Raw genomic sequence first — 12731 nt, forward strand, 5'->3', positions numbered from 1 at the left:
ACATTCTCGCAAACTCTCTTTATTATTTCGCAAACTCTAATTGTTGTGCGATATTTGGATCCTACATCTTGCCTCTTTTTCCTTGAATATTTCTTGAAGAACGATCTTTAAGGAAAAATCCACTTTGTTGTAGTTGTTGGAGGAACGAGCGAAAGAATATTGGTCTTGAAAAGTACGTACTTGCCTCTATTCTTTTATGAAGTTCCGGAGCGTTGAGAAGTAAATAAGAAGTATCAACCCCTGAAGTATGCGAAGTATGAAGTATCCTTGAAGAAGTATAAGAAGTACTCAATCCTCGAAATATGAGAAGTATTTGTCCTTGAATGAGAATAACAAGTATTGCCTCTATTGGTGCGAAATTATTATTCCATTTTTGGTGAGGATTCTTGTTGTTCATTAGTGAACGTCCACTTTGCAAATGATTCTTTCTGAGGAGATAAAGAACGTAAAATGTTTTCTTGGTAATCCATAGTTGCCTCTGTTCTTTATCTATGAGGGTGGAATCTTTGAGAAAATGTTGAATGTGCGAATTGTTTCCTCATTCTTATATTTCCTCTGTCTCATGTTTTGTGCTCATGCGATAGTATAATCTCTTCAAGTTTCTTATAATTGTGCAAAATAATTGAGCGAAATGATCATATCGTTCGGAATAATCAAATTCTGCGAAATAATCACATTCTGAAAAATTCTGACACATTCTGCGAAATTCTGAATAACCTTGCGAAATTTTGAATAATCCTGCGAAATTCTGAATACTCCTGCAAAATTCTGAATAGTTCTGCGAAATTCTGAATAGTTCGGCGAAATTCTAAATAATTCTGCGAAATTCTGCGATATTATTCTGTAAAGTTTTGTAAAATATTTGTGCGAATCTAATGCTTATCTAATGATTATGTTATGAAATGTGTATGCGATGTTTATGCCATGAATTGCTTATGCGATGCTTAGATGATGCGAGTGTGATGCTTGTATATGAGAATGCTTATCTATTGCAATGTATAGTCAATGTTTATGTTACTTAGCTCATTTTGCCGTCTAAAATTGATGTAGCTTTAAATTGCTTCCATTCTTCATTTCTCTGGATTTTTCTTTAGTGTATGCATTCATCTTCGTGTAGTTATTGTTCTTCACAAGTTCTTACTTGTGTTTCATCTTTCCTCTTTCCTGCACTATTAGTATCTCATAACAGTATGATCATAATATCAAGTCTGCGGCATTTTCACTGCCTCGGTTTCATTTCCATGTACATATTCGCAAGCTTATTTGCTTTCATATAATCATCTTCGCAAGTTTATTTGTGTACTCTCTTATGTGGTCTTATTTTTCCTTCATAGTTAAAGGTCTTATTATGCCACCTCTTGTCATTGCGACAAAATCGCAGGACGTCTTTGCACTTTCATGCAAAAACCCATTGATCTTGCCTTAACTTTTTCTTTTGTATTATTGACTCTTCAGGATTGTTGCGACAATATGACAGGCCTAAATAGTCTTGCGAAAATAAAGCCCCATGACATTGCCGTCTTGCGACGAAATCGCAGGACGTCTTCGCACTTTCATGCGAAAACCCATTGACCTCGTCTTATATTTTTCTTTTGTATTATTGGCTCTTCAGGATTGTTGCACAAATATGACAAGCCTTAATACTCTTGCGAATAGAAAGCCTCATGACATTTGCGTCTTAAGACACTTATCAGCTCCCTAATGGAGGGTGCCGCCCTTATCTCCCCCCCGGTTGCCCCTTCAAGGAGGCGTACTTCTACCATACAAGGTTAGCTCCTCCCATCCAGTCTTAGCAACAACCAGTTGTTTTCGCAGCCTCTTATCCCTTTTACCTATAGGGATTATGGTTACGAGACTGCACCCTAAGTGGGGTTTTCTTAGGGCCTAGTGCAGTATAAGCCAAGACTTGTCAAGAATGGCAAGGACGCTTCAAACGCCCCTGGCACTCTTGACTCAACCGTGTACCTCGGCGCCTTGATCAGATTCTGCACTCCTTGGGAGAGTCCTTATTACCTTAGTCGCCCAACCTAAGTCATATGCTTAAGCTGAGAATCCAAGGTGCCTCTCCCAGATGGGCTATATTGACCCCAAATCTCCATGACTCAGGTTCCGGGGGCGGTGTAACCTTTCCCTGAGTCATGCAACAGGTATCGCCTTATATGACGTACTTTAGGTCTTACATTTGCCTCTTGCGAAATTTTATTCGCGAACTAGGGTGTACGCCATAAAGGTTTGCCCCTATCTGCGAAATTTTATTCGCGTTTCTGCAAAATTTTCGCGTCTCTTTGTTTCTGCAAAATGGTCGCGTTTCTTTATTCTCTCATTCATCTTTTCATTTCTGTCATTTCTTTTATTCATTCTTTCATTCTCATAATATCATATCATTTGAATCAAAATAAATATTCAAGAGAAATTCTAATACATGGTAACTCTGAAATCTTTGTAGTTGTGAAATCTTTGTAATTCTGCGATTCTATCGCGTTTTGTAAATCAAGTCAAAAATCTTTTTATTCTCTGCAAAAGAAATATTCTAGAGAAATATATAAATTGAATTTTCTCAGTTTTCTGTAATTTTGAAATCTTAGTAATCTTTATAATCTTTGAAATCTTGAAATCTTTGTAATCGTGTGATTGAATCGCTTATTGTAAATCAAATCAAAATTATTTTTATTCGTTCTTAGTATAAAGTAAAATGTTCAAGGAAGTGGTACTTATCTTTCATGTGAGTCGTTGTCAAAAAAGTGAATAAATGCCTTGAAATGTATGAATTTCGCGCAGCAAAAAGAAGTGTGAGAAGTGAGACTTGAACCCTTGACCTGCTTCTTGGATTTTCTCGCACCATACCAACTGTGCTAAGCCTCTCTTGGGAAATAATCAAAGTTCTTGCGAAGTAATCAAATTCCAATTGTGTGAGAGGCAATTCTGTATAAATTTCGCGTAACAAAAATAATCATGCGAGAACCCCGAACCATGAACTCATTAACTTCGCAGATGACCAATTGTGCTGCCTCTTGTTTGCGAAATAACGAAACAATATTACGAAATTATCATTTTTTCGCTCTCTGTAAAAAAGAAGAAAAATATGTTCGCAGGCAAATTCGAACTTGCGACCACGAACGCACATATTGCTCTCTGGACCAATTGTGCAAGAACCTCTCTGCGAAATTAACGCATAACTTTTTTCCTTATTCTTTTATTCTCCCATTCAAATGAGAAGAAAATGAAAAATATGTGTCTCTGCGAATTCGAACCCGTGACCTATTTATTGTTCGCTCAGCCTTGAACCATCTGTGCGAATTTCTGTTTGTGATAGAAATTGCAGCATCTGCCTCTTATCTTTTCTTCGTCCTTCCTTAACTTCTTTCACATTTTCCTTCATCTCCTGAACATGAAAATCTTCCACTGAAACTTCCATTTTTTCCTTAAATTTTACCATAAAAACTAATTTTTTTCTCTCACTCTTTTCATGTCTTTGAATTGTTGATGATATTTACTCCCTGAAAGTGTGATTTCTTCCATAAAATTTCCATTTTTGAACCTAAATTTTGTAGATCTAGAAAAATATGAACAGTAGCTAATCTTCATGAAAATTTCTTGAATCAACAAGTTACAAGAAGGATAAATCCTTTACCCGTTCCCTGTTTCTAGCGCCAAAAATGTAGTTGCAGGAAATCCCACAACACACCCCTTGTATTATCATGACTATAATTTCTATATCTAAACTTATTTGATATGAAAATAAAGATAAAGATAATAAAAATAGAAAATAAGACACAAGATTTACGTGGTTCGATCAATGTGATCTACATCCACGGGGTTAGGGATCTTCACTATGATTGTTTATAATTACATATGGATTACAATTGAGACTCCATTAATGAGTATTTGGAGCTCTTGATTGAAGAAGGAAGAAGAAGATAATAATACAAATTCTATTTTCTCTCCCTCTAATTGTGTCTCCCTCTCTCATCCTAAAATGTGTATCCTTTTCTGATTATATAGGATATTACATAGTGGATGACAGCTCATGTGTAGTGGAGTACAGCTCATATTCCCCCATTTTCGGATCCCGTGCTACGTTCTCTCAGGCTCTCATTACAATTTCGCAGGCTCTGCTACATTCTCGCAAACTCTCTCTATAATTTCACAAAATCTTACTGTTGTGCGATATTTGGATCCTACACAGTGCTCTAATAATCTCCCCCTTTGTCAATTTTAGTGATAAAACTATCAATACATATGGAATACAAAAAAGATAATGAAACTTTAGTAGCTCCTATTCCACATGTCTAATCTTCAACATTCCTCGAAATCTTCGTCACTTCCAAGTACTCCAATGATCCCAAAGGTTGTAAGTTTAGCATCACCATTGTTGAAGATCCGTAGCTATAACAATGAGAAAGCATTGGTCTCGATCATTTTTATACAGTGTCATAGTATTATTATATAGTGTCAAAGTCCAATTGTATCACAACTTCAACAATAATACTATGGTGATATGTATCACTCCCCCTTAGTCAATACTCCATCTCACATGAAAACCACTCCCCCTTACACAATGATCCGAAAACCATATGTATGTGTAGTGTGAACTACATATTAATTCTCCCCCTTTTTGTCAATAAAATTGGCAAAGGTACAAGAACGGGATCATAATGAAATTTCCGTAAGAGACATTTCATGAATGAGAGAAAGAAACACACATCATCTTGTTTAGATGCAATCATATAGCCGAAGCTAACAACATTCATCAAGGAGTTTAAAGATACAAGATAACTCCTCTAAAATTCCACAGCCGCACACCCCTCAAGATATGACCATTAAGCACAAGTTCAAAAGAACTCTCCCCCATTTGATGTCATTCTCAAGGGAACAACAAAGAGCGACCTTACTTTCAAGAGAAACGAAGGATTTTGACACTCACAAAAGATGACACTAACAAGACAGAAAACAACCCTATAGGAACTGAACTGAAGTAACCTACTGGAGTTTCAAACTCAATTGTACAAAAGATAGAGATAAGCACATGGGCAAGAGTTATAGAAACGCTTAATGAACCAAAACAACACTAATAGACTGCCGCAAGTGTTGGAATGTAGCAGTGTCTAATGGTTTGGTAAGAATATCAGCCAATTGTTGTTCAGAAGGCACAAATTCCATATTTATGATACCATTTTCATAAAGATCACGAATAAAATGGTACCTTATGTCAATGTGCTTTGTTCTTGAGTGCTCAACGGGATTCTCAGTGATTCGAATCGCACTAGAGTTATCACAGAAGATCTTCATTATTCCAGTATCGACTCCATAATCAACTAGCATTTGTTTCATCCATAGGAGTTGAGTACAGCATGAACCAGCAGCAATATATTCTGCTTCACATGTAGACAGGGATTGAGAATTTTGTTTTTTGATATACCAAGCAACAAGATTTAGTCCAACGTAGTAGAAACCCCCTGATGTACTTTTTCTGTCCTCGACACATCCTGCCCAATCAGCATCTGAATATGCAGATAAATCGTGTTACTATCAAAGGTGTAAGATAAACCATACCCGGCAGTGTGATTAATATATCGAATGATCCTTTTCGCAGCTGCATGATGAGATTCCTTTGGATTTGCCTGAAACCTGGAACAACATACAACACTAAAAGAAATATCAGGTCTAGTAGCTGTAAGATACAAAAGGCTACCAATAATAGATCGATACAAATTTTGATCCACTTTTGCTCCTTTCTCATCTCTATATAGTTTACCAGTGGTGGGCATAGGTGTTAATTTTAGAGAACACTTATCTAGGACGAATCTTGTCACAAGATCACGAGCATACTTCTCTTGGGATAAGTAAATTCCATCATTATGTTGTTGAATTTGTAATCCTAAGAAGAATTTTAATTCACCAACATTGCTCATTTCAAATTTCTTAGCAAGAGAGACTTGGAAGTCTTTTGAAAAAATTTCATAAGTTGATCCATAAATGATATCATCTATATAGATTTGATCAATAACAACATCTTTCCCACTTTATTTGGTAAACAGCGTTTTGTCAGCTCCGCCTCTTGAAAAACCTTTTTTAATGAGAGAAGTAGTAAGTTTTTCAAACCAGGCTCTAGGTGCTTGTTTCAACCCATACAGTGTCTTTTTGAGCTTTAGCACATGATCTGGGAAATCAGGGTTTTCCAACCCCTTTGGTTGAGCAACATAGACTTCTTCTTTTAAGATTCCGTTAAGGAACGCGAATTTTATATCCATTTGCAACTGCTTAACCTTAAGAAAACAAGCATGAGCTAACAAGAAACGAATGGACTCAAGGCGTGCCACAGGAGCAAAGATCTCGTCAAAGTCAATCCCTTCAATCTGTGAATATCCTTGAGCGACAAGTCTAGCTTTGTTTCTGACAATCGTGCCCAATTCGTCAGACTTATTCTTGAATATACATTTGGTACCAACAATATTGATATTGGAGGGACAAGGTACAAGTTCCCACACATATTTCCTTTGAAATTGATTTAACTCTTCATACATAGCATTCACCCAAAAGGGATCGTTCAGATCTTCATCAATATTTCTTGGTTCTACTTGCGAAAGATAACAACCAAAATTTCAAATATTTTGAAGTTGTACTCTAGTTTTAGTTGTAGAATCTCTTCCTACAATAATATTGTTTGGATCATGATTCCTTTGAACCCAGAGATGTCGTGGAGGAACACGTTATTGTTCATCAGGGATGCCTTGATCAGTGCTCTTCTCCTCGTCACTAGAAATGTCAGGATCAGTAACAGTTGGGATAAATTCAACTGATTCTGGATTTTTTTTGACTTTCAAAATTGTCTCGATTGGAGGCAATTCAGCAGGAGGATTATCCTGACAAAAGTTACTAATTTCGTCGATGATAACATTAGCACATTCCATCATGACTTGAGTTCTGAGATTAAATACTCGAAAACCACGACTATCAGAAGCATATCCAAGAAAGATACCTTCATCACTTCTGGTGTCGAATTTCCCTTTCTGTTCTCAATCTTTCAGAATATAGCACTTACTTCCAAACACCCTGAGATAGTGTAGGTTGGGTTTCCTTCTATACCACAACTCACAAGGAGTGTTAAGGGTTTTAGACCTTAAATACACACGGTTGATCAAATAGAATGCTGTGGAAACAGCTTCTCCCTAAAATCTTAAAGGTAAGTTTTTGTTATGGAGCATTACCCTGGACATTTCCTGAATATTTCTATTTTTTCTTTCAGCAACTCCATTAGATTGAGGAGTGATAGGTGGTGAATATTGTTGAATGATCCTCAGTTCGTCACAGAATTAAAATACATTTGTGTCTTTGAATTCCGTACCACGGTCGCTTCTAATTTTCTTTAGTTTGCGACCTTGTTCGTTTTGGATCCTTTTAACAATAATCTTGAATTCACCAAGAGTTTCATTCTTATGAGATAAGAATGCAACCCAAGTGAATCTGGTGTAATCATCTACCATAACTAAAGCATACTTCTTACCAGCAACAGTGGGTTGTTGAATTGGTCCGAAGAGATCCATATGAATTAAATCAAGTGGAGCTTTAGTGAGAACATCTCGAGATGATTTGTGGTGAACTTTCGTTTGCTTACCCTTTTGACAGGCACCACAAACACCTTAAATCTTTGCATTGATTTTGGAAATGCCTCTAACAAGTTCTTTGTTAATGATCTTAGTTAGAAGGAGATAATTGATGTAACCAAAACGCTCATGCCAAAGATGTGTAGATTCCACCTTAGTCAAATTGCAACGATTGCTAAACTAAGTATCAAGTAGATAACAGTTGTTTTTACCACGAGTTCCTTGAAAAATTACTTTCCGAGTTTTGTCAACAATGTCACATCCATTTGCATTGAAGACAATTCGATGGCCTTTGTCACAAATTTGACTAAGAGAAAGAAGATTAACAGTCATACCTTTTACGTACACTACATCATGGATTTCTGGAACACCGGGTAGTTTGATTGTTCCCTTCTTGCTGATGTAGCAGCAACTCCCATCTCAAAACGTTACAGGACCTTCTTCATAGTCAATAGACGAAACGAACCATGTGAGATCACCTGTCATGTGTCTACTACATCCACTATCAAGAAACCATTGAAAACGAGACGTAGATATTAAAGCAAAGGCACCCATATTATTAGTACTTCTCTGTTTAGAGTTTCCTGATAGTTTTGTATGTCCTTTCAGAGTATCAACATGTTATTTAGTTTTCTTACAAAGATTACATGCAACATTCAGACTCTTTTGGAATGACATACAAACTTGTTGAAAACGATTGGAAGAATCACAACAACAGTACGGGTCGTTGTTTTGAAGTTTGTCTGAGTGGTTCCTAGTCACATCAGTTTTTTCATCAAACGGTCGTTGATTACTATCTGATTTACGACTATTCTTTAAAGGGGAACAACTTGAGTTACTCAGATTCACCAAGGGACAATTACCAGATATCAAATCCTTAATAATTGCAATTTCTGCAACAAGACCAGAGTTGATCCGGATTTGTTCATCCAACCCCTTTTGAAGAGTAACAAGTTTATCAGACCTTTTTCTACGGTTGTTTTTAAAACCTGGTGAAGCGTCAATTGAGACTTTATGGTCCATATAGTCAGATTGCTACAAACACAGACTTGTAAGGTCTTGAACGTGTTTGCCTGCTCTGATACCAATTGAAAAAGCGGGGGTCTAACAACACCACCCAATATTTCTCTTAGCAATCTCTATGGACTAACTCCGAAACACTTACTAGAGAATTAACTAGACAGTCAGACTCAATATAGATAAAAGTATCTCAAGGAGTTAATATCTCTCTCTTGTTTTGATTCACTCAAGCTAATAGAAATCAACGAGTCTATGATCAAACACAAGGAATAACTTGGACGGTACCAAAGACCAATGTCCAAGGATCAATCAATATCAATCAACAACCAAAGGTCGGATTTCCAATTGGATGATTCAAACGCACAACCTGTATTATTTCAATTATATAAACAAATATAATGAGGAAATAGAAATAACACAGACACGAGAATTTTGTTAACGAGGAAACCGCAATTGCAGAAAAACCCCGGGACCTAGTCCAGATTGAATACACAATGTATTAAGTCGCTACAGACACTAGCCTACTCCAAGCTAACTTCGGACTGGACTATAGTTGAACCCCAATCAGTCTCCCACTAATCCAAGGTACAGTTGTACTCCCTACGCCTCTGATCCCAGCAAGATACTGCGCACTTGATTCCCTTAGCTGATCTCACTCACAACTAAGAGTTGCTACGACCTAAAATCGCAGGCTTTAACAATAAACAAATTTGTCTCACACAAACAAGCCTGTCAAAGGATCAATCTGTCTCCCACAGAAAAACCCTAAAAGTTTTTGTTCCGTCTTTTGATAATAATCAAGGTGAACAGGAACCAATTGATAATCCGGTCTTATATCCCCGAAGAACAGCCTAGATTAATAAATCACCTCACAGTAATCTTAATCTTATGGTAGCGAAACAAGATATCGTGGAATCAAAAACGATGAGACGAAGGTGTTTATGATTACTTTTTATATCTTGCCTATCGGATAATTCTCACAATCTCTAGCGAATCAATATGATTGTACTATTATGATAGAAGATACAAGATCAGATCACACAACTACGATAAAAGTAGTATCGGTCTGGCTTCACAATCCCAATGAAGTCTTTAAGTCGTTAACCTGGTTTTAGAAGAAGAAAACCAAAGGTTAAAGGAGAATCGACTCTAGCAGAGAAACTAGTATCACACGTACGTGTGGGGATTAGTTTTCTCAATGCTAAATGTCTCCTTTATATAGTCTTCAAATCAGGGTTTTTCCTTAGTTACAAAGCAATCAATATTCATCGTTATATGAAAATCTGATTTAGATTCAAGCTAATATTTCTCAACCGTTAGATCGAAAACTTAGCTTGTCATACACAAATGACTGTACGCTTCTAGGTTTGTTAACCGCACCCAAACGTGTTCATTGTTGGTTCAACAATAGTCTACCCAAAGAGGTTAACCATATGAGCGTTTCATACTAACTATGTTATTCTTCACCATAACTAGCTCAATTGACTCAAATGAAATAGTTAAGAGAGTTGTTCATTTGCAAGGAAATATTATGTAACTACACAAGACACAATTGAAGCAAAGATGATTTGATTCACTCGAATCGGTTCATGAACTGTAATAGCCACGGTTTGTAAATGCATTTCTTAGTCTTTTAAGATTAAGTTCAGAAATTCTTTAGATATATAACATTCTCAAGTTCTCAGATTAGGTTCGCGGACTTAAGACACCGGATAGAGTTTACAAACTCCAGCAGAAATTCTCGGGTTCAAGAACTACGCCGGTTTGCGGACTGAGTTCGCGGACTTGGCACTTGCCATGCTTCCGGTTCTCTTGATCAACAAAGTTCGAAAACTTCGGTTCAACGAATCCATTGGTTATGTAACCTAAACTCTCATTCCAATCATTCAAACATTCTTAGAGGACGTTATATATTTCTTACACTATTTCTTGTCATAGCAATTTTTAAAGTGATTGAAACATTCATGACTTTCGTCACTAGGAAAAGATAAACTTGGTCGAAGCGAAAAGCTTACCAACACATATTTCGAGATATAGATAGGCGAGGTATACTCGGCTCGAAATACCAAATGTGTATGATCTAGTCTATATATATAGCATACGAATTTTGTCTCAAAGAGTAGGAGATAGAATAGATAGACTTTTGAGTGACAGATAAGTTCAAGTATCCACATACCTTTTTGTCGAGAAGTTCCACCGGTTCCTTGAGTAGATCTTCTATTTGTATGATGAATCGCCATGAAGTCCTTGAGCTCAACTAAACTTACTATCCTAGTCCGAGACTTAGCTATAAGAGACTAGAAATCAAGACTTATAGTTTTGATCACTAACATTGACAAACATGCTTGAGATAGCAACACATGCGAGTTTGACCGAGCAGTGCTCTAACACTTTTGAGCTGAACTTTACACTGAACTACCAATATTTTTAAAAAAAAAAAATTTGAACAACAAAGTCAAATTTAATGAAGATAATTACCTGAAGCATAATGAAATTCCTCCACTGTTTGTACTTGCCAACCTAGATGCTTGTGCGAGTTGATTGAGTAGGTAGGAAAGTGACGCTGTCCCCCAAGCATAACTATTAACGGAGTGAACATCCTTGAAAATTTGGAGATATTGAGCACTCACCTTGTTCCCAGAAAGTTCTGGAAAGATATCTCTTCCAAGAGTGTACAACATATATGTTGTTGCAGTTTACTTCACTAACTCCTCAGTCATCACCAACTTTTCATCTTTAACCCTCTCCGTTGTATCTGAAAAATAGTTTTTCAACCTCAACTAATTGAACTTCTTGTTTTTCTTGTTGGATGCACCTTTATCATCATGGGTAGAAGTGACATCTCTCACAGAACAACAAAACTCTAGTTCGGTTATTGATCTTGGCCAACCTAGAGTTTCCTCTGCCAACTTATACAACTCATCCCAACTCATATTATAAAATGCTGCATCCACGCTTTCGCCGGTGACACTAAGGCCCGTAATCTTATTCGCGTCGTCAGGAGTGATTGTCATCTCGCCAAAGGGGAGATGAAATGTGTAAGTCTCAGGATCAAATATCTCGGCAAAGGCGGAGGATGTCACTCTATCACATTCCTGATGACCATATCTAACGGCAGGCCATAAACCAGAGGCTTGCACTATAGCAATCACCTCAGGAACCTCTTTAAACAAATCCCAATGTGCATCCCTTTGATGTCTCAAAACTCGGACCGCACGATAATGGTCAGGAGTCTCATATATCCTCTTAGCCCAAGACTCTCTGTAACCAATCAACACTTTTCCTCCGTCGACCGGAAGACCGTGTGGTAAACCATCCTCTCGTGCATCTATTACATCATCATCATCAGGAATGTGAAATCCAACAACACGAGGTGTATCATCTTGCTTCTCTGGTTGTTGTTGTTTTTCCACTTCAGGTTGATCTTCCACATCTGGTTGATCTTCCAAGTTTTTCCTTTTACCCTTTTGGTTCATATACATAGTACAAAAACATAAATAAGTATAATCCTACAGAGTACACATCATGTCATAAACAATGAAAGTTACAGAAGGAAGTTCGGCTCAAAATTATTACAAACAAAATAGTCGAACCTAACAAACTCAAAGATCGGCGATGACCAAATTACGCCGAACTGTTCTTCAATAAAAGTTCGTATTTTAATATATAACACAATATGAGCCGAACTGTTCTCTGTTTTTTCGAAAAATACCTAGGTTTTTCTAATTAAACCTAATCTAACAATACAAGAAAATGCATTTATCAACAAATTAAATGATTGGGTTTGAGAATACACCTTCTAATCCTCATTTTTGGGGTTTCTTCTTCACTTGATTGAACTTCTTTGTCAATTTCAGTTTGAACTCCTTCTAACGGTTGTTGGTCTTCAATTGACGGATTAGAAGAAGATTTTGACCCCCTACCAATTGCTTTTTGTTTTCCACGAGCCATTATATAGTTGTTTTTAATCGACGATCAAATTTTTATGAATCGAAGATTACTTTCGGCGACGAAATATGATTTTAACCGTTTTTCCCCTACTTGCTTCGGCTAGAGAAGAGGAGAGGAATCGAAGACGTCTTTTGGTGTTTCTTATGCTTTGACCCG

Source organism: Papaver somniferum, unplaced genomic scaffold (assembly GCF_003573695.1).
Source record: "Papaver somniferum cultivar HN1 unplaced genomic scaffold, ASM357369v1 unplaced-scaffold_15, whole genome shotgun sequence".
Classification (NCBI taxonomy): domain Eukaryota; kingdom Viridiplantae; phylum Streptophyta; class Magnoliopsida; order Ranunculales; family Papaveraceae; genus Papaver; species Papaver somniferum.